The sequence below is a fragment of the Prionailurus bengalensis genome, chromosome D3, assembly GCF_016509475.1.
Source record: "Prionailurus bengalensis isolate Pbe53 chromosome D3, Fcat_Pben_1.1_paternal_pri, whole genome shotgun sequence".
Lineage (NCBI taxonomy): Eukaryota > Metazoa > Chordata > Mammalia > Carnivora > Felidae > Prionailurus > Prionailurus bengalensis.
The window spans coordinates 23084965-23104784 of record NC_057356.1 but is presented as its reverse complement, the minus strand read 5'-3'; the positions used below and the strand labels follow the sequence as shown (position 1 = coordinate 23104784).

General features: G+C 40.9%; 1 protein-coding gene across 11 annotated transcripts in view; it reads left to right on the top strand.

Annotated features, from left to right (window-relative positions):
• The window catches only part of NF2 (neurofibromin 2), an 80785-nt gene that overhangs the window by 1842 nt on the left and 59123 nt on the right, over nucleotides 1-19820 (top strand). Inside the window, exon 1 of one of the 11 annotated variants that reach the window (XM_043557966.1) lies at nucleotides 8305-8323. The exons of the other annotated variants lie outside the window; for them this stretch is intronic. The gene's annotated coding sequence lies outside the window, so the exon portion shown is untranslated. Of the gene's footprint in view, nucleotides 1-8304; nucleotides 8324-19820 lie in introns of those variants that run through there. 11 annotated transcript variants of the gene reach the window in all.

Here is a 19820-nt window from a genome sequence, read left to right as displayed (position 1 = left end):
CCAAGGGGGAGATCCACTCCAGACTGCTGCAACACAGAACACAGGGCTCCCTCTTCCCCTGGGTCCCTGTCAGACCACTTTCTTCCCAGGAGGAGCAGGACTGAAGTGCTTCTTATCCTGTGCAAGGCTTCTTGCTGTTGAGACTAAGTCCCAGGTGTGAATAGTTGAAAGATGGGGCTTCTGTCTTTTATCCAGCTCCTACTTACAGAATGGGAGCTGTGCCTTGGGCATGGCATACTGAGACTACTGGGACCCCAGTTGCTCTTTTCCCAGCCCCAGCTTGTGCAGTGGTGGTTTTGTGCCAGGAGAGGCAAACTGAGAAAACCTCTGGCTGGTATCCCTCCCCCGATGCCCCCCTCCCCGCCCCCCCTTTAGAGATTTTACCTGTAGTGAGAAGAAGTCTTTAAAACCTGTAGCTCCTGCTCTCTTCCCAAAGGTAGTTAGTTCATTTGCAACAAAATGTGGAGAAGTTTATGCCTAAGGGAACCCTTACAAGCAGTAGAGGTTTTGGTGAAGGGCAATTGGGAGGAGATTGTAGATTTAATGAAGATGCTACCTAAACTATAGTCCAGCTAGTTTGCAGGAGAAAATCAGAATAAGACAGCTGGAAAGAACCCGCATGGGATTGAATAAACTGTTCCCTCAGAAGAGCAGCCTTTGATTGAATTACTTTGTAGAGCAAATTATGCCCCAGGGCATAATGAAATAATAGAATAGTAAAACACTATTAATGGAGTTTAACAGCTGGGTGCAATCAGGGGAAGGAGAAGGAGTCCTACTATACACTGTCACTCCAGGATGACTGTGGCCATAACCAAATTTGTGCCTTCCTGAGGAACAACATCATAGATCTTAATACTATGTGAAGGAAATAGATTTCACTAAAATATTCCAGCCCATCACTAAAGAAACAAACAAATAACAATAATAAGCCTTGGGGCTGGGTTGGGGAGAAACAGTCCAGTATCTATGTTATTTAGATAATATATTATCTAAGATGTCTGAGTTCTAACAAAAAATTATGAGGCATACAAAGAAACAGGGAAATATGACCCATACAGTGGAAGATTAGCAACAGAAATTGCCCGTAAGGGGCGCCTGGGTGGCGCAGTCGGTTAAGCGTCCGACTTCAGCCAGGTCACGATCTTGCAGTCCGTGAGTTCGAGCCCCGCGTCGGACTCTGGGCCGATGGCTCGGAGCCTGGAGCCTGTTTCGATTCTGTGTCTCCCTCTCTCTCTGCCCCTCCCCCGTTCATGCTCTGTCTCTCTCTGTCCCAAAAATAAATAAACGTTGAAAAAAAAAAATTAAAAAAAAAAAAAAAATTGCCCGTAAGAGTGACCAGATGTCAGATTTAGCTGAAAAGATTTCAAATAGCCATTACAAGTATGTTCACAGAACTAAAGGAAAACATGATTAAAGAAGGAAGATCTAATGACATTTTTGCATCAAGTAGAGAATATCAGTAAAGTGACAGGAATTATAGAAAAGAAGCAAATGAAAATCATGGAGTTGAAAAGTACCATAACTGAACTAAAAAATTCATTAGAGGGGCTCAAAGTAGATTCAAACTGCCAGAAGAAATAATTACCCTGTTTGAAGAGAAAATTGTAAAGATTATGCAAGCTGAAGAACAGAGAGAAAAAAATGAAGAAAATGTACATAGCTCAGAGAAATCATTAAGAGCATATGTGGAAGAGGAATACCACAAGAGGAAAGAGAAAAAAAAATATTTTAAAAAATAATGGCAGAAACTTTCTGAATTTATGGAAAAACAATAGTCTTGACATCCAGGAAGCTCAATAAACTCCAAAGAGGATAAATACAAAGAGATCCACAAACAGAAACATCATAGTAAAAATGCTGAAAGTCAAAGACAAAAAATCTTGAAAGCAGTAAGAGAAAAATGACTTGTCACATACAAGGAAACCCCAATAAGATTAACAACTATCTATCTTATCTGCAGAAACTGTGGAGTCCAGAATATTCAAAGTGCTCAAAGATAACATATTCAAAGTGCTCAAAGAAAAAAACCTGTCAACTTAGAATCCTATATCCAGCACAGCTGGATATTTCAAAATGGCTATTTCAAATATGAAGGTGAAATACTTTATCAGATAAACACAAACTGGAGATGTCGCTCAAAGACCTGTCTTACAAGAAATATGAAAGGAAGTTCTTCAGGCTGAAAACAAGTGCCTTTAGATAATAACTCAAGTCTACATGAAAAAAAAAAAAAGCACCAGGAAAGGTAATTATATAATTACAAAAGACAGTAGAAATGCATATTTTTCTCTTCTGATTTATTTATTTTAATTTTAGAATGAGTGCATGTGCAAGTGGGGGAGAGGAGCAGAGGGAGAGAGAATCCCAAGCAGGCTCCACACTGAGGATGGAGCCCAATGCAAGGCTTGATCCTACAACCCTATGGTCATAACCTGACTCAAAATCAAGAGTTGGATGCTCAACCAACTGAGCCACCCAGGCACCCCTTCTTCTAACTGACTTAAAGAGCAATTGTATAAAATAATACCTATATAATGTGCTGTTGGGCCTATTACTACAAACGTAATTTATGGGTGGTATACTTGCCAATAACAGCACAAAGGAGGTGGATCGGAGCAAAGCTGTAATGGGCTAAGGAAATGGCCACAAATGGTAAAGTAATAACTATAGCAATGTATTGTTGGGTTTATAATTTTAATAGAGGTCACGTGTGTGTGTGTGTGTGTGTGTGTGTGTGTGTGTGTGTGAACAATATGTATATTTATATATATGCAACAATGTGTATATATTTTATATATGTAACTATATATATAATTTTAGTAGATGTCATACACCCCCCCCATATATATATATGAACAATAGTTTACAAAAAAGAGGGAAAGGACCTATATAGGAGTAATATTTCTATATATCACTGGAATTAAGATAGTATAGTCTGGGGGCTCCTGGTGGCTCAGTCAGTTGAGCGTCTGATTTCGGCTCAGGTCATGATCTCACGGTTTGTGAGTTTGAGCCCCGCGTTGGGCTCTGTGCTGACAGCTTGGAGCCTGGAACCCGCTTTGGATTCTGTGTCTCCCTCTCTTTCTGCCCCTCCCCCACTCACACTCTGTCTCTCTCTCCTTCAAAAATAAATAAACATTAAAAAATTTTTTAAAAAAGATAGTATAATCTGAAGCTGATTTTGGTTAAGTCAAGATTATCTGGTAAACCCTAGAACAACCATTAAAAACAAAGCAAACCCCAAACACTTAAAAAGTATAGTGAAGGAAACATTAAATAAATTTAAATGCTTCATTAGAAAATATTCACTTAATGAAAAAGCAAGTAGTAAAGGAGGAATAGAGAAACAAAAAAGACATGAAACACATAGAAAACTAAACTAAAATGGCAATTGTACACCAAATAATTAGATAACTTAATGAAATGGACAATTTCCTTAAAAGATGCTATCTACCAAAATTGACTCAAGAATAAACAGACAATCTGAATAGACCTATAACAAGTGAAGAGATTAAATCAGTAATAAAAATACCCACAAAGGTCCAGGCTCTAGGTAGTAGAGGCGCAAATGGCTTCACTACTGAATTCCACCAAACATTTCAAGAACAATTAATACCAATTCTTAACATACTCTTCCAAAAAAAAAAAAAAAAAAAGAAGAAGAGGAGGGAATACTTTCCCAACTCATTTTATGAGGCTGGCATTACCCTAATACCAGAACCCAACAAAGCTATCACAGGAGAACTAGAGACAAGATCTCTTATGAATATGGAAGCAAAATGGGGCACCTGGCTAGCTCAGAAATTACTTTAAAAAATACATGGAATGGGACACCTGGGTGGCTCAGTTGTTTAAGTGTCCAACTCTTGATCTCGGCTTAGGTCATGATCTCACATTTCATGGGGGGCTCTGCACTGGAATTGTGGAGCCTGCTTGGGACTCCCTCTGTCTGTCTGTCTGTCTCTCTCTGTCTTTCTCTGTCTCTCTCTCCCCTTCCCCTTGCTGGCTCTCTCTCTGTCTTTCTCAAAAAAAAAAAAAAAAAAAATATATATATATATATATGGAAGCAAAAATTCTTAACAAAACTATTAACAAACTGAATCCAACAACAAATAAAAAGAATCCTACATCATAACAAGGGAGATTTATTCCAGGAATTCAAGGTTGGTTTAACATCTGAAAATCAATTAATGTGATACATCGTATCAATAGAATAAAAAACAAAAATCATATGATCATCTCAATAGATGCAGAAAGAGCATTGACAAAATTCAGCAGCATTTCATGATAAAAAACACTCAACAAAATAGGATTAGAAGGGAGCTTCCTTAACCTGATAAAGAGTATCTGTAAAGAACCCACAGCTAACTTAGTGAAAGAAGGATGCTTACTTGCTAAGATCAGGAACAAGACAAGGATATCTTGCCACTTCAATATTGTTTTGGAGGTTCTAGCCAGGACTATTCGGCAAGAAAATGAAATAAAAGGTGTCCATATTGGAAAGGAAGAAATAAAAATATATTCACAGATAACATGATCATGTATATAAACTCTAAGGAATCCCCTAAAAAAACTATTTGACCTAATAAACAAGTTCAGCAAGATTGCAGGATATAAGAGCAATGTACAAAAATCACTTGTAATTCTATATACTTGCAATGAACAATATGAAAATTAAGAAAATTCTATTTATAATAGCACCAGAAAGTATAAAATACTTAGGAGCAAATTTAACAAAAGAAGTATAAAACTTATACTCTGAAAGTTGTAAAACATTGTTGATGAAAATTAAAGATGATCTAAATAAATGGAAAGACATCCTTTGTTCATAGATCACAAGATTTAACATTGTTAAAATGGCAGTATTCTCCAAACTAATCTACTTATTCAACACCATCCTCATCGAATTTCCATTGACTACTTTGTAGAAATTGATAAATATTCTAAAGTTTATATGAAATTGCAAGGGATCCAGAATAGCTAAAAAAATCTTGAAACAGAAGAGCAAAGTAGGAGAACTCATACTTCCTTATTTCAAAACTTACTACAAAACAACCATAACATAACAGTACATAACAGTGTAGTACTCACATAAAGATAGAGATGTTGATCAATGGGGTAGAACTGCGGGTCCAGAAATAGACCCATACTCTATGGTTACCTGAGTTTTGACAAGGATGCTAAGACTATTCAGTGGAGGAATGAATAGACTTACCAACAAACAGTGCTGAAAACTGGACAGCCACATGCAAAAGATTGAAGTTGAACCCTTATTCTGCACCACATACAAAAATTAACTCCAAAGACCTAAACGTAAGAACTAAAACTGTAATACTCGTAGAAGAAAATGGGGATAAATCTTCATGACTTTGGATTTGGCATATGATTATTAGATATGACAACAAAAGCATGGGCAACAAAAGAAAAAGTAGATAAACTTCATTGACATTAAAAACATTTGTGCTTTGAAAGACACCATCAAGAACATGAAAAGAAAAAATATTAGCAAATCATAGATCTCATAAGGGTCTTATATCTAACACATATAAAGAACTCTTATTGCTCAGTAATGAGAAGCAAATAATTCAAAAGTGGGTAAAGGAGGAGTGTCTGGTTGACTCATTCGGTAGAGCATGTGACTCTTGATCTTGGGATTGTGAGTTCAAGCCCCACGTTGGGCATAGAGTTTACTTAAAAAGATGGGCAAAGGATCTGAATAGACATTTCTCCAAGGAAGATATACAAATGGCTAATAAGCACATGAAAAAATACCCTCATTAGTCATCAGGGAAATGAAAATAAAAAACACAATGAGATACCACTTTACCACATTGAGAGCCAACCACTAGGATGACTAGAATAAAAAAAAGGCATATAATAACAAATGTTGGCGAGAATATGGAGAAATTGGAACCCTCATACACTGCTGGTGGGAATGTAAAATGGTGCAGCCACTTTGGGAAACAGTCTGGCAGTTCCTCAAACTGTTGAATATAGAGTGCCGCATGACTCAGCAATTCACTACTAGCTATCTACTCAAGAGAAATGAAAACATATGCCTACAGAAAACTTGGACACAAATGTCCGTAGTGACATTATTCATAATTGCTAAAAGGTGGAAACAACCCAAATGTCCCTCAACTGATGAAAAGGTAAACAAAAGGTGGTATATCAATATAATGGAATGTTATTTGGCACTAAGAAGGGATGAAATACCAATACATGCTACAATATGGATGAACCTTGAAAACATGCTAAGTAAAAGAAGCGGTCACAAAAGAACACATATTGTTTCATATATTTCACATAATTATTCCCTTGGAAGGATATCTAGGGAAATAGAAAGTAGTTTTGTGGTTGCCTAGGGCTGGGAAAAGTGCAGGAATACAGAAATGATAGCCAAGGGGTACAAGGTTTCTTTTTGAGGTGATGAAAATACTCTAAAATTTACAGTGGTGATGGTTGCCCAACTCTATGAATATGCTAGAAACCATTGAATTTGCACTTTAAATAGGTGAATGTTAAGGTACATGAATTATATCTCAGGCTATGTTAAAGAAAATGCAGCCTTTGGCAAAATGGAAACAAAAGACATGACTATTCCAATAAAACTATTTGTGAACATTGAAATTTGAATTTCATATAACTTTCACAAGTGATGAAATGTTATTTAAAAACTTACATTTTGTTAAAAATGTAAAAATTACTCTTAGCTCTCAGATTGCACAATAATAGATGGTGAATTAGGTTTGTGTTGTGGACTGCAGTTTGCTGATCCCTAATCTAAGTTTCTTTTTTTTTTCTTTAATTTTTTTTAATTTAAAAACTTTTTAAGTAATTTCTACACCCAGTGTGGGGCTCAAACACACAACTCTGAGATCAAGTGTCACATGCTCTACTGACAGGGCCAGCCAGGCAACCCCTGATCTAAGTTGCTAGTTGACAAATGTTGTGAGGAGGGGTGCCTGGGTGGCTTAGTCGGTTAAGCATCTGATTCTTGATTTTGGCTCAGGTCATGATCTCGCGGTTTGTGGGTTTGAGCCCCGCATCTGGCTCTGTGCTGTCAGTACAAAGATGCTCTCATGGGGTTCTCTCTCTCCCTCTCTGCCCTTCCCTCACTCTAGTGACAGTTATCTGTCTCAAAAATAAATAAACTTAAAAAAAAAAAAAAGATAAGTGTTGTAAGAGATTGTGAGAGACTGACCAGTAAGGGAAAGGATTTTGTATGAGATTTCTTCAGCCATAGTTTTACCACGAAAATCTCTTATTTTTTCTTTAAACAGACCCCAGACCCAAAGAGGATGTACAATATTACCAACTATAGCAGTGTTCTAAACACTGGCACTGTTGACATTCTGGCTGGATAATTCTTTGTTGTGGTGGGGGCTGTCCTGTGCATTGTAAGATGTTTAGAAGCCTCTCTGGACTCTATCCACTAGATGCCAGTAGCACCTCCCCGTGCTCCCCGTCATGTCAACCAAAAATGTCTTCAGACATTGTCAAATGTCCCGGCGGGGGGGGGGGGGCAGAGGGGGAGGACACCCTTCTTTCTGTCCCTCTCCCTGCCACCATATTGAGAACCACTGGTCTATAGAAGAAGATAAGAGTAGTGATATTCAGGGAGGCATAATGGTATAGTATAGTCTGTCAAACTTATATATGCCAGCAAACGGCCTAGCATCTTGGTGAAATGAGAATTCTCATTCTGTACTTATGCAGTAGGACTGAGAATTCTGCATTTCTAACACATTCTCAACTCTCAAACAGTGATGGTGCTGCTAGTCCAGAGAGTTTCAAAGCGTTAGTGGAAAGTGCATAGGCTTTGAAATAAGTTAGACCTGGACTTGAATTCCAGCTGAACTTCTAGCTTGGGTAAGATACTGAAGCTCTTTGGACCTCAGTTTCCACATCAGTAAAGTGGAACTAACACTATTGACCCTGCAAGGTTTTATAGGGATTCCTGGAATACATAGTGCCAGACAGAAAGGAAGAACTAGAAGGGAGTATAATTGGCCTACAGTAGGAGGTGCAGGTCACTGTGGTCACTGCCCTGTTGCAATTTGTCAAACAGTTGCATCTCATTGACTTGCCAGTGGAAATACCTGTTTGTAAACGAAGATGTTCAGATACTCTGTTGAAAGTTATGGTAGTTTGACTTATGATGATAGAGCTCTGAGAAACTATTAGACTTTCTCCTGCCCTATTTTTATGTTGTACATTAACTGAGCAAGGTGCCGATACCAGGAGATGGCAGATGCATTTTGAAAAAAAAAAGAAGAGGAGAGATGGTACTTGAGGAATTCTTCATTGAGGCATACAGGTAGGTGGTGGTCCAAGGAGGACTCAATTTCAGAACCAGTGTTAGTTAACATATGAATCATGTTACCTTATGCTAATAAGTTCAGACTTTTTTGCCGCAGAGGTAGGAAATAAATCTCTTGCACTACTTGCTGCATTGCACAATTGGCTTGATGTTTTAGAGGATTTTTCCACTTGAAATATTTGATATTTGTCATTTTGAGAAAGTGGGTGCTGAACGTAATTTGCCAGGAGGCTAAACGGTTATGTTATTTCTTATCTAGGCTGGAATTTTACTCTAATAATTCAATCTATCAGTAAGAAGAGCCAAATATGAAAAATTTCTCAAAATTGAGTTGTGAGAGATTCTAATACCATCTTACATTGGAAACAAAGCCGCCTTCTTCTGTTGGTTGTTGATATCCCAGATGTTTTCACATACCCAAATGGGATTGTGATTGGATTAAACACCAACATTACAGATCATTCCAACATACAAATGGACATAAAGTAGAAACTTTGGAAAGAGGAAAACAGAAAGAACAAACTCTGGTGTTTTCAGTAAGATGTTACATCCCAGACACCCCAAAATATAGGTAAATGCTTCTCTTCTAGGATGCAAATCCCCAAAGGGCAGTGGTGGTCATTTCATTGCTTAGTTGTATATAGTAATGGGACTCTATATGAGGGCACCGAGAAACTTCTTATTTCAGAAGAAAGGTTTCTGCATTATCTGTGGGTTCTTCATGGGGGTTAAGCAGTCCCCATGGATGGCATGGGTGCCGCACATCTAGGAGGTGGGCAGTCCGAGGTGAATGATGGATGCAGTTGTGCTGGTGAAGGGTGAAAGAAGCAGGGTATATATGCTGGCTAGTGCTGCCATCTGCTGGACCCCATATCTGCTCTTTTGTAGGAGGAAGGACTAGGGAATAGCAGCTACTGTGTGCCAGGTGCTGTGCTAAATGCTTTACAATGTACTATCTCACTTGATACTTGGAATAGATTCACTTACTCACTCAACAGATATTTACTGAGTACCAGTGTGGACCTAGTGGTGATCAAGACCTGCTTAGGATGGAGGTCCTGTCATTGGCTTCATTTTCAGAGTGGGAATTGGAGGCTCCAACAGGGCAAATAGCCTGCATAAAGTCCCAGCAGAGCCACTGTTTGTTCTGAGAGAGAAAGAAGAGGACAGTGGGAGAATCTCAATAATGACCGATGAGGGGCACGTGGGTGGTTCAGTGGGTTAAGCATCGTCTTTTAATTTCAGCTCAGGTCATGATCTCACAGTTCATGAGTTTGAGCCCCATGTTGGGCTTAGGAGCCTGCTTGGGATTTTCTCTCTCCCTCTCTCTCTACCCCTCCCCTGCTCATGCGTGGGCTGTCTCTCTCTCAAAATAAATGAACATTAAAAAAAATAATGACCAAGAGGCTAGCAGTCACTTATTTGAACCTCACAACTAGGTTTTCAAGTCAGTTGGGAAGGTCTTAGCTCAAGTTCCAGTTTCCTGTCAGGGCTCTGAAGCAGCACAGCCTAGAGGTTATGAGTGTTGTCTGGGGAGAGCATGGTCTTAGGATCCTGATCCCTGGTTCTGCTCTAACCAGTTCAGCACCCTTAGACAGGTTCCTTAATCCTTTCAGATGCCTGTTTCCTCATCTGTAAAATGGAGAGCATAATAATTCTTCCTGTATGGGGTGTTGGTACTGGGATTAAAACCGAGTCATTATTGGTAAAGTGCTTAGACTAGCACCTGGCACAGGTAAGTTCCATATACAGGTTATTACATAAAAGGAAGTAAATCCAGGGCCTCTCAGCATTTGGCTCCCTTTCCCAGGCTCTCCCACACTTCCTCACTTACCCTTTTTGCTCTTGGCCTGTTGTCCTGGTTGCTGTTTCTGGAAAGTACCTCTTTTCATACTGCTGTGCCTTTGCATAGAATGTCCTTCTCACTTGTCTGCTGGCACAGATGTTCTCATTCTCCTTCTAGGCTCTGCTCAAGTGCCCCCCCCCCTTTTTTAAATGTTTATTTTTGAGAGAGAGAGAGACAGAGTACAAGTGGGGAAGGGGCAGAGAGAGAGGGGGACACAAAATCTGAAGCAGGCTTCAGGCTCTGTGCTGGGGGCTCAAACTCACGAACCGTGAGATCATGACCTGAGTTGAAGTCGGAAGCTTAACCAACTGAGCCACCCAGGCACCCGAGTGTTCCCCCCTCTTTGTGCCCAAGACCACCACATAGCTACCAGTGATGGGGCTGAGATTCAAACCCAGGTCATCTCTCTTCCAGGCTGGCTGGCTCTTTTTCTGTTAAGCTATGCTACCCACATAGGAAGCTCCAAGTAGAAAAAGGAAAGAAACCATTAGAAACCTGGAGAGAACTTTGATATTTGGTAAACAGGAAAAAGAAAGTAGAAATAAGACATTTTACAAAAAACTTCCTAACTCAACTATTTGTCTATGGTATTATTTTATTTATTGCAATTGTTGTAAGATACCATCTCAAAACCATTTTGTAAACTTGCCAGTGGGCTTAAGTTTTTGGCTGGTAGATGATGTGACTGACAGCCTCTGCTAAATTGCCTCAGTGTCTGGTTTGTCTTTGAATCAAATGTACATTTTCCATAAGTGAATCCTTTTCACTTGCCATGATGTACTTGGAATTCCTTGCCTTTGGCTTAAGATGAAGCTTATTTTGCAACAGTTAAATATTTTCTAGTTGCATATTTAACAAGCTTTGTGGTCAGAATGTTCTTCCCTATATTCAGCCTGATGTCTTCTCTTAATATTTGGTGTGTCCACATGAATAACAATTGGTTAACCCCTCTATTCTGAGGCCTTTTCATGTACTTTGAAAAGTCAGTTATCTAACTTCTTTGAAGTCCACCTCCTTCTCCATCCCCTTTCCCCTGTGCAGCTCAGTTTTGGAGTACCTAATATTTAGGGGATTGGAGCACGTAGATATTTAAGAGGGAAGGTCCCAGATTTCCAGGGTGCTCATAATCGAGTTAGAGAAACAGGATACACATGAAAAGATAATGCAAAGGAGTCTGTCTGTCTGTCTGTCTGTCTATCTATCTATCTATCAGATGAGGATGTGTTCCTGTTGAGAGAGAGAAGAAAAACCCTGCAGTGGGGTAAATAGGGGAACAACTGCCCCCAGGGATTGAAGGCAGGTTTGTGTCCACAGATAAAGGGGAAGAGTGTACGGATCAGTGGATGTGACCTGAGCAAAGGCAATAGTATTGTTTTGTTTATTGCAATTGGTATAAGATACAATACTGTGGTTTGAGGTAGAAGAGAAGAGAGATGTGTTTAAATTCCTAGGTTCAGGACAGATATTAGAAGCCTTTGAAGGCCAGATTAAGGAGCTTGTATTCATCAGATGCAGCAGGGGAGCTTTGAGGTTTTTACTAGGAGAGTGATTTAAAGTGGTCTTAGGGCACCTGGGTGGCTCAGTTGGTTAAGCATCCGACTTCGGCTCAGGTCATGATCTCACTGCTTGTGGGTTCGAGCCCCGTGTCAGGCTCTGTGCTGACAGCTCAGAGCCTGAAGCCTGTTTTGGATTCTGTCTCCCTCTCTCTCTGCCCCTCCCCCACTCGCATTCTGTCTCTCTCTCTCTCAAAAATAAACGAACATTTAAAAAAATAAATAAAGTGGTCTCCACGCAGAATGATTTGAAGTATTTGGGGGTGGGGTTGGGAAGAGTTTGGAAACAAGGAGCCCGGTTAGAAGACAACCTCTCTGGGCTAGGTGTCACATGGAAACCTGAACTAGCTGGAGCCTGGGACAAAACTAGGCTGAATCCAAAGGCGTGGGCACCAGGAGGATGAGGCCAGGGCTCAGGGTCTTCTGTGACAAAGAGTGAGCAGGAGACCTATTAGGCCCAAGATTCAGGAGGTACTGAAGTCTAGAGCCAGTCCTTAGTTGTCAAGGCCAGCCAAGCAGGAGGCAGTTCTTGGGTGAGACGTGGCCAGCCTTGGGTTCAGGAGGTCAGCTCACTTTCCTGTGTCTGGTCCGGGGCTGTAGTCAGGGTGTTATTGTATAAAACCAGGGAGAGCCCTGAACTGGTGCTTGAACCCCTGGCTTCTAGGCAGAGCTGCTCTGTGTGATCTTGGGCATGTCTCTTCTTTCCCCCAACCCAGGCCTCAGTTCTTAGGGTGAAAAATGAGAGGAAAGAATTTGATTTCAAAGGCCCTCTGCTTTAACATCCTATTTTAGGTGATCTGGGCAGAAGCAGCTCATTGCACACCTCCCCCTTTCATATTTCCTTCTTAGGTAGGAAGCCATCTCAGGATTTGAGTATGTAGGTGTGAGAAAAATCTGCTGGAGGACAGGAACAATATTCCTTAGGGAACAAGAGCTGACATCCCGATAGAAGGGGTAAGTTGGTGTGGGTGAAAGCCCTGCCACTGCCACCTGCTGCCTGAGTGATCTTGAACTCCCTTCTCTAAGCCTCAATTTCCACATCTGTAATATGAGGAGAATAATAGTATTTTACTTACAGGATTGTTTGAAGGCATGCGTGCAGTGGACCTTTATAGAGACTTAGCCCAGGGCCTGACTGTAGTAAGCATTTGGTAGACATTAGCTTCTCATGTGATCACGAGTTGGGGGTGTGGGAGTAAAGAGGAAGGGTCCCACGCTGGAGGCACTACAGATTTTCTCCTTTAATCATTTTTATTTTCTTTGAATCTTCTTCAGGTTATCCACACCTTTGTAAATGTAGGCTCTCTCGACTCCAGAATTAGTCTAAATATAATGAGCTTTGTCCTACACCATATTTCTGTTTAAGGATCTTTTTTTTGTAATGTGATCTTTTTTTTTTGTAATGTGCTATATGATTGATCTCTTGATGTCCACTGTGATAACAGGATTCTTTTCTGATTTCTGCCATATTTGTTTTCTGTTCTTTTGTCCCCAGTGTGTCATTTTTCTCTGTTCTTTGTTTTTGACGACTTCTCCAATTATTCATGCTAGTTTTGCATTTTGTCCAAGAACATTTTTGGCGCTTGTTTATTTTTAATTTCAGAAGTTAAAGGCATTTGAGGTCTTAAAAACCCAGAGTTGAGTTTTCTCAGGGCTGCTAATCTTTTTAGCCAGCTGGTGATGAGGCTTCTCTGGTTTGTTACAGGATGATGTGTGCCATCCTCCTGTCTTTGCTTTGTCTAATTTAGATTCTAAATCCACATGTTTTAGTACATTTTTAGCACATAAAAATTTATTACCAAACTGGTGCTGACCTCAGGGGAAAAAAAAATCTTTAATCAAATCTTCAGTCACCAGTGTGGAGACTCAAGGTGCTTATCCCAGCCTAGAAATCACTCCGGCCACCACTAGGTGGGGTCAGAGAACATCATTTCTAAAGGCATCGGGTCCTTTTTCTCTTCCAGCCCTCAACACTATTTGACTTTTTGCTTCTTTGCAAAAAAAAAAAAAAAAGAAAGAAAAGAAAAGAAAAGAAAGACTGAGCTTTGGAAAAGTCACAAAAGCTCCCTGTGAGTTACATTACTTATGGTTCCCCCATCCACCTTCCCAGTTTCAATCTCCTAGTTTTAGGCGTTTTGATAATTTGACTTTCAGATAAAACTTAAAACTGAAGCCCAGAGTAATTACTGAACTTATCTGAACTGATCTGGAGTTTTAAATTCAGCAACAGTGTCTTTATCTAGTGTCCTACTCATATTGACTGGAGATTAAATCAGTCTCATAAATATGTTAAAGAAGTCTTCAACCCACAGTTGTCCTCATCCACCTGCAGACATTTTTACCAGCCCTGTATGCTCCTACCTATACCTTCCAGTGTTGTTAAATCAGTGTCCTAATCACTGACCACTGTGACAGGTCAAGCTAGAAACAGAACCCGAATGTTTACAATTTCTTTCTAGGCTAGAATTGGGGTTCTCCATGAGCTCGTTTGCACGGACGGATTATGCTCCAGCTGTTTTGCCAGGAGCTTTTTTGAAAGAGTGTGCTTTTAAATACAAACTGTAATTTTTGTGATATCCTGGGGCAGGAGGAGTTAATCGGCTGGATAATACTTAGTCATGGGTTGTGTTTCGGTCTTCTAGTTTGTTTGTTTGTTTTTTGATATTTATTTATTTATTTTGAGAGACAGCGCGCACATGAGCAAATGTGGGGGAGGGGCAGAGAGAGAAAGAGAGAAAGAGAAACCCAAGCGAGCTCCATGCGGTGAGTGCAGAGCCCGATGTGGGGCTTGAACCCACAAACTGTGAGATCATGACCTGAGCTGAATTCAAGAGTCAGATGCTTAACTGACTGAGCCACCCAGGCATCCCTCAGTCTACTAGTTTTACCTCATGTTTAGACATTTAAGATTTTGCTCAGTGTCTACCTGCACCAAGTGTTTCCTGTTTGTAGCTCTCTGCAGAATTATTATTCTCAGTATTTCAGCATTTTGTGATTATTGACAATTGCTGTGTATCAACAGTGTGCTAGGTGCTAAAAAAGTTATTTTTCAGTAACATTACAATGACCATTTTTGTTATATTAGAGAGTTTATTATTAATATAGCTCTTGATTATTAGGAGTAAGGAGCACAGTAGCAATGGCAAACCCTGAGTAAGGAGAAAGAATGTAGAAAGCACACATAAATTAAATGTTAAGTGTCATTTACATCCCTGAAAATGATTTTAAGATATAGAATGGAATGTTAAAGGATTAAAAGAAAATTATTATAACAGTGGAAAAAGTGCTACATGGTTTATAAAAAACCATCTCAAGCTCATAGACTCAGAGGGTGTTAATCCTCAAAGACCACTTGATGATTGTGGAAGCTGAGACCCAAAGAGGTTAAGTGACTTTCCCAACACAGCAGGTTTGGGTGTTTTATAGCTATTTGACAAGGCTATGATTGCTCTCATGTTGTGAGCTAAATTCCAAAGATAGAGATTGTCTCCTTTGCTTTTGGGGGACTCTATTGCTGTTATAGCACCATAACTGTATTGTTTCTTTTTGCTCTGTCAGCTGACTTTGAAGTGCCTCATCTTTTTTCATAGCATCATAAAATCGGGACCTTGCACAGAGGTCATAGGAGATTGACAGAGGAAGAAACTGAGGCCCAGTGGAGTTGCATGGCTCACTCAAGGTTATATATAGGCTTGTGTATGGTAGAGGTAGAGTTTAGGATACAGATCCCTTCTCTGGGTTCACTGCTGCTCCCATACCCTCTTTCCACTGTAGTGGGAAACATGCCAGAAGCTACAAACATAAGGACTTTTTTCCCCCAGAAAACTATAATTCACTTAGTTTTGAAAGACTTAGAGTTTAAAACCTCCATTTTGTGGCTTCCCAAGGTGCTGTGATTTGTTTCTTAGTAGTTTCTTTTGTTCTATGGAAATTTTTCTTGGTTGGCTCTCCAAGATTTGGATTTCTTTGCCAAGGTATTTTTAGAGAAAAGAAATCAGTGTGTCACCAAAGGGGGAAAATGTATACCTTAAGGCCCAATTATGCAATTAGAATTTTAATAAGGAGTATCATAAATTCTTGCTTCATTGCAATCATTACTTAGAGAAGACTGTTCTACTCAGAAGCCTCATCTACTTATCATCATCATTATCATCAACATCATCAGCCAACCACAAGCACTTATGGAGTGGCCACAGGTTATGCAGTACTTGCTTGTGTTCTGGGAGACTTACAGCATGGTGTGTGTGTGTGTGTGTGTGTGTGTATGTCTGTGTGTGTGTGTATGGTGTGCATACTAAACCTTGCCTTCAAGGAGTTTGTGATCTGTAAGACTGGAGGAAAGATGGATCTTGGAGAAAGACAAACACCTCATTTTCCCCGTGTATATAAAGTACATACTGACTCATGTACCTGGCATTGTATGGGGGAAGGGGACAATGGTGAGATAAAGGAATGGACCTTAGTAAGGTCTGGTTCTGGATAAGTGGAAGCAATAGGTTTGCTGACTTGGGAGGGCACAGGCTGGGTTGTAACAGTCAGGGTAATTGGTTGGAGAGAGGAAGTAATTGGTGGAGGGCCTTTAAACCATTAATTTAAACTTTTTTCTAATTTTTTTTTAACGTTTTATTTATTTTTGAGACAGAGAGAGACAGAGCATGAATGGGGGAGGGGCAGAGAGAGGGGGAGACACAGAATGGAAGCAGGCTCCAGGCTCTGAGCCATCCGCCCAGAGCCCGACGCGGGGCTCGAACTCACGGACCGCGAGATCGTGACCTGAGCTGAAGTCGGACGCTCAACCGACTGAGCCACCCAGGCGCCCCTAAACTTTTTTTTTTAAAGGTTTATTTATTTTTGAGAGAGACAGAGATTGAGAGCACAAGTGGGGAAGGGGCAAAGAAAGAGAAGGAAAAAGAGAATCCCAGGCAGGCTCCATACTGCCAGTGCAGAGCCCGATGCAGAGCTCGAACCCATGAACCATGAGGTCATGGTCTGAGCTGAAGTCAGACGCTTAACCAACTGATCCACTCAGGCATCCCTTGAAACCATTAATTTAAATATATTTGGCATACTAACAGATGACTGGGGGATTAGGAGAGGAAAATTACTGGCTGCGGTTGATTATGGCAGAAACTGACAGGCAAGAGGTTGGAGGTGGTCTTTTTTGCAAAGAGGTTTTTGCCCAGATTTAGATGAGAAATATAGGGGTTGTGTTTGGTAGAACAGAGAAGTTGATCTCTTTTTTGGAGTGTTCCCTTTTCCCTTGTGTTGGGAAATAATGGCTGATTAGGTGTGAGGTGTCCTTTAATCATGACAGGAAACGGCTCAATAGTTTTGCAATTTCAGTTCATGAGACACAAGAGCCCACTTCTGTGGTGTGATGGATGATACCACACCTTGAGTCTGGGCACGTCAGTTTTACACCTGCATTACTATACTTGTTTATCCTCTTTGATTAACCAGAATAGATTAAAAACAAATTTTTTTTTTGATGTTTGTTTATTTTTGAGAGAGAGAGACAGAGTGCAAGCGGGGGAGGGACAGAGATAGGGAGACGCGGACTCCAAAGCAGGCTGAGCTGTCAGCACAGAGCCCTATGCAGGGCTCAAACCCACAAACCATGAGATCACAACCTGAGCTGAAGTTGGACACTTAACCACCTGAGCCGCCCAGACACCCCAACCAGAATAGATTTTAATGGAGCCCATTATTCACTTACTGCACAGCAAAACCATTGTTACCACTTTTTCCATTGTGTTTATCTTGTAAGTATTTGGTATCTATTTGGTATTTGGTATCTATTTTTTTTCAAAATGGACAAATAGAAGTTATATTTAGATTAGCATCTTAAATTCTTTAGACTTTTTAAAAAATAAATGTTTATTTATTTTCAGAGAAAACAAGAGCGTGTGCCTGCACATGCATGACCATGAGAGGGGCAGACAGTGAGGGGAGAGAGAATCCCAAGCATGCACCATGCTGTCACTGCAGAGGCCAACGTGGGGCTCTGTCTCACCAACCTTGAGATCATGACCTAAGCCAAAATCAAGAGTTAGACGCTTTACCAACTGAGCCACCCAGGCGTCCCTCTAGACTTACAAACTGGTTCTTGTAGGCCAGCGATGACGGCAGAAGTCAGTTAGGGGTAAATGCTAAGAGAGGAAATCACAGTTATCCTTGGTTTTCCATTTCTGAAATAGTGGTAAACACATGGCCCATGTCCTGAGCCTGGGGAGGCACAGTTCCTTCATTGCTCTATCTGCAAGGGGGCTAACCTTTTGACAGTTTTTATGGCAAATACTAGGGCAGCTTGTGAGTTAAACCCTAATAAGCAAATGCTGGGTTTGTCACTTCTCTTTCATCTTCTGGAAGAGACAGCTAATCAAATAGCATGCCTTGTGCGGCTAGTCCCCCAGACCTCTATGAAATGGAATGTTGTTTTCCCTGGTTGCTTTTTCCAGATTTGAGTCTTCTTTATAAAGCCAAAGTTTCTCTGTTGTCTTAATTCTTCAACACTTCACAGATGGTGGCCAAATTCAGTTCTCTTTCTTTAAGAAAGTTGTCATCTTCTAACTGTGGCCGTTCCCCATCATGCAGCTGGTTTCCTACTGACCCTCCCCGGGTTTATCAGTGAGTAAGTGTGATTGTTGGTGGCTGCATGACCCAGAGAAAGCAGTGGGAGAAATGCAATGTGAAGTGTCGAAAGTAAAAAACAAATGGTAGTTTTAGGGTTGTGAGTCTAAACCTGGCCAAGGGATGTTATTCATAACATTTCCCCAGTTAATAGACCCCAATCAGCGCTGTAGGTTATTGGTGCCAGTTGCTTCCTACAACAGAGAAGTGCTATGTTCCTGCTGTGGAGGGTGAGTGCTTAGTGCTATTTACCTAAAACATTCTAGGTTGATAAATTACAAGCACTTCACTTTGGGTAAAGCTCATAAATCCCACCCCTACAAAAAATAACAAGCTGACAGCACTTAGTCCTGTTTATAAAGTTCATACGCATCTATCTTTGATGCAGGCACAAGTATATATCTATGAAATAGCACTGCAGCCTGTTAAAGTAATGGGAGAGCACAGCCACAGAGCGAGCAGCATTGTCCTTCCAGGCTCACTACCATCAGCCCCTCTGCTTGAAGGGCACCTCGAGGACAAGGCTTGCAGAGCAGGAGCTTGCACACCATGGAGTCCAGATTTGTGCTTCTTCCTGCCTTCTCCCTGCAGATCACCTCTCTCACTCCTGCTGCCTCCCTTTTCCTGTCTGCAAAATGATCGTCTGCCTGTTAGCGTCCCTGCTCTTCATTAGGCCGAGATGAGGCACAGAGCTGTGCCGATGTGTGGGGAGCAGTTTGAACACTTAGGCCAGGTGGAGAGACATGGGCCTCAGTGAACACTAAAGCATCTGTTCTGGAAAAAGGACAGACCCTAACAAAAAGACCTTTAAGTAGTGTAAGGGCAAAGCCTGGAAGGCTTATGTGCTATCAGGTATCAGAAAAGGAAATATTTTAATAAAAAAATAAATATGAGACTCATCCCACTGGCCGTGGGATCTTCTTAGAGATCTGGCAGGTGTCATTATGGGATGCATGGCTGTTTGGAACCTGTGACTGAGCAACCTGCTTCCTAATCAACTTGTGGAGAGTCCGAAGTGTCACATGCATCGGGCGTAAGCTGCCTATTCAGTACCACATTGAACATTCAGTACTGCAGATAGTGTAATTATGCTGCTTGTCAGATACTAGAAAAGTGCAAAGAACATTCCTTCACTTTGCAACAGCTTGGACCCAAGTGGCAGACATGCTGTTCCCTCTGGCTGGCATGACCTCCCTTTCTTCAGCCCCTTCACCAGAGTATCAACTACTGCCTGGCTTCCAAGACCCAGCTCAGACCGTGTCTCCTCAGGGAAGCCCCTCACCCCAGGCCCCCAGGCCCGAGCTGTGTTTCCACAGCACCGTGGTATGTTAGCATTTACCAGGTTGCATTTTTGTTATCTGTTTACCTACCTGTCTTCCCTGTCAGACATGAATGGGGACAGTGTCTTGTCCTGAATTCATCATTTATCTCTTGTGCCGAACATAATGACTAGGATGTAATGGGT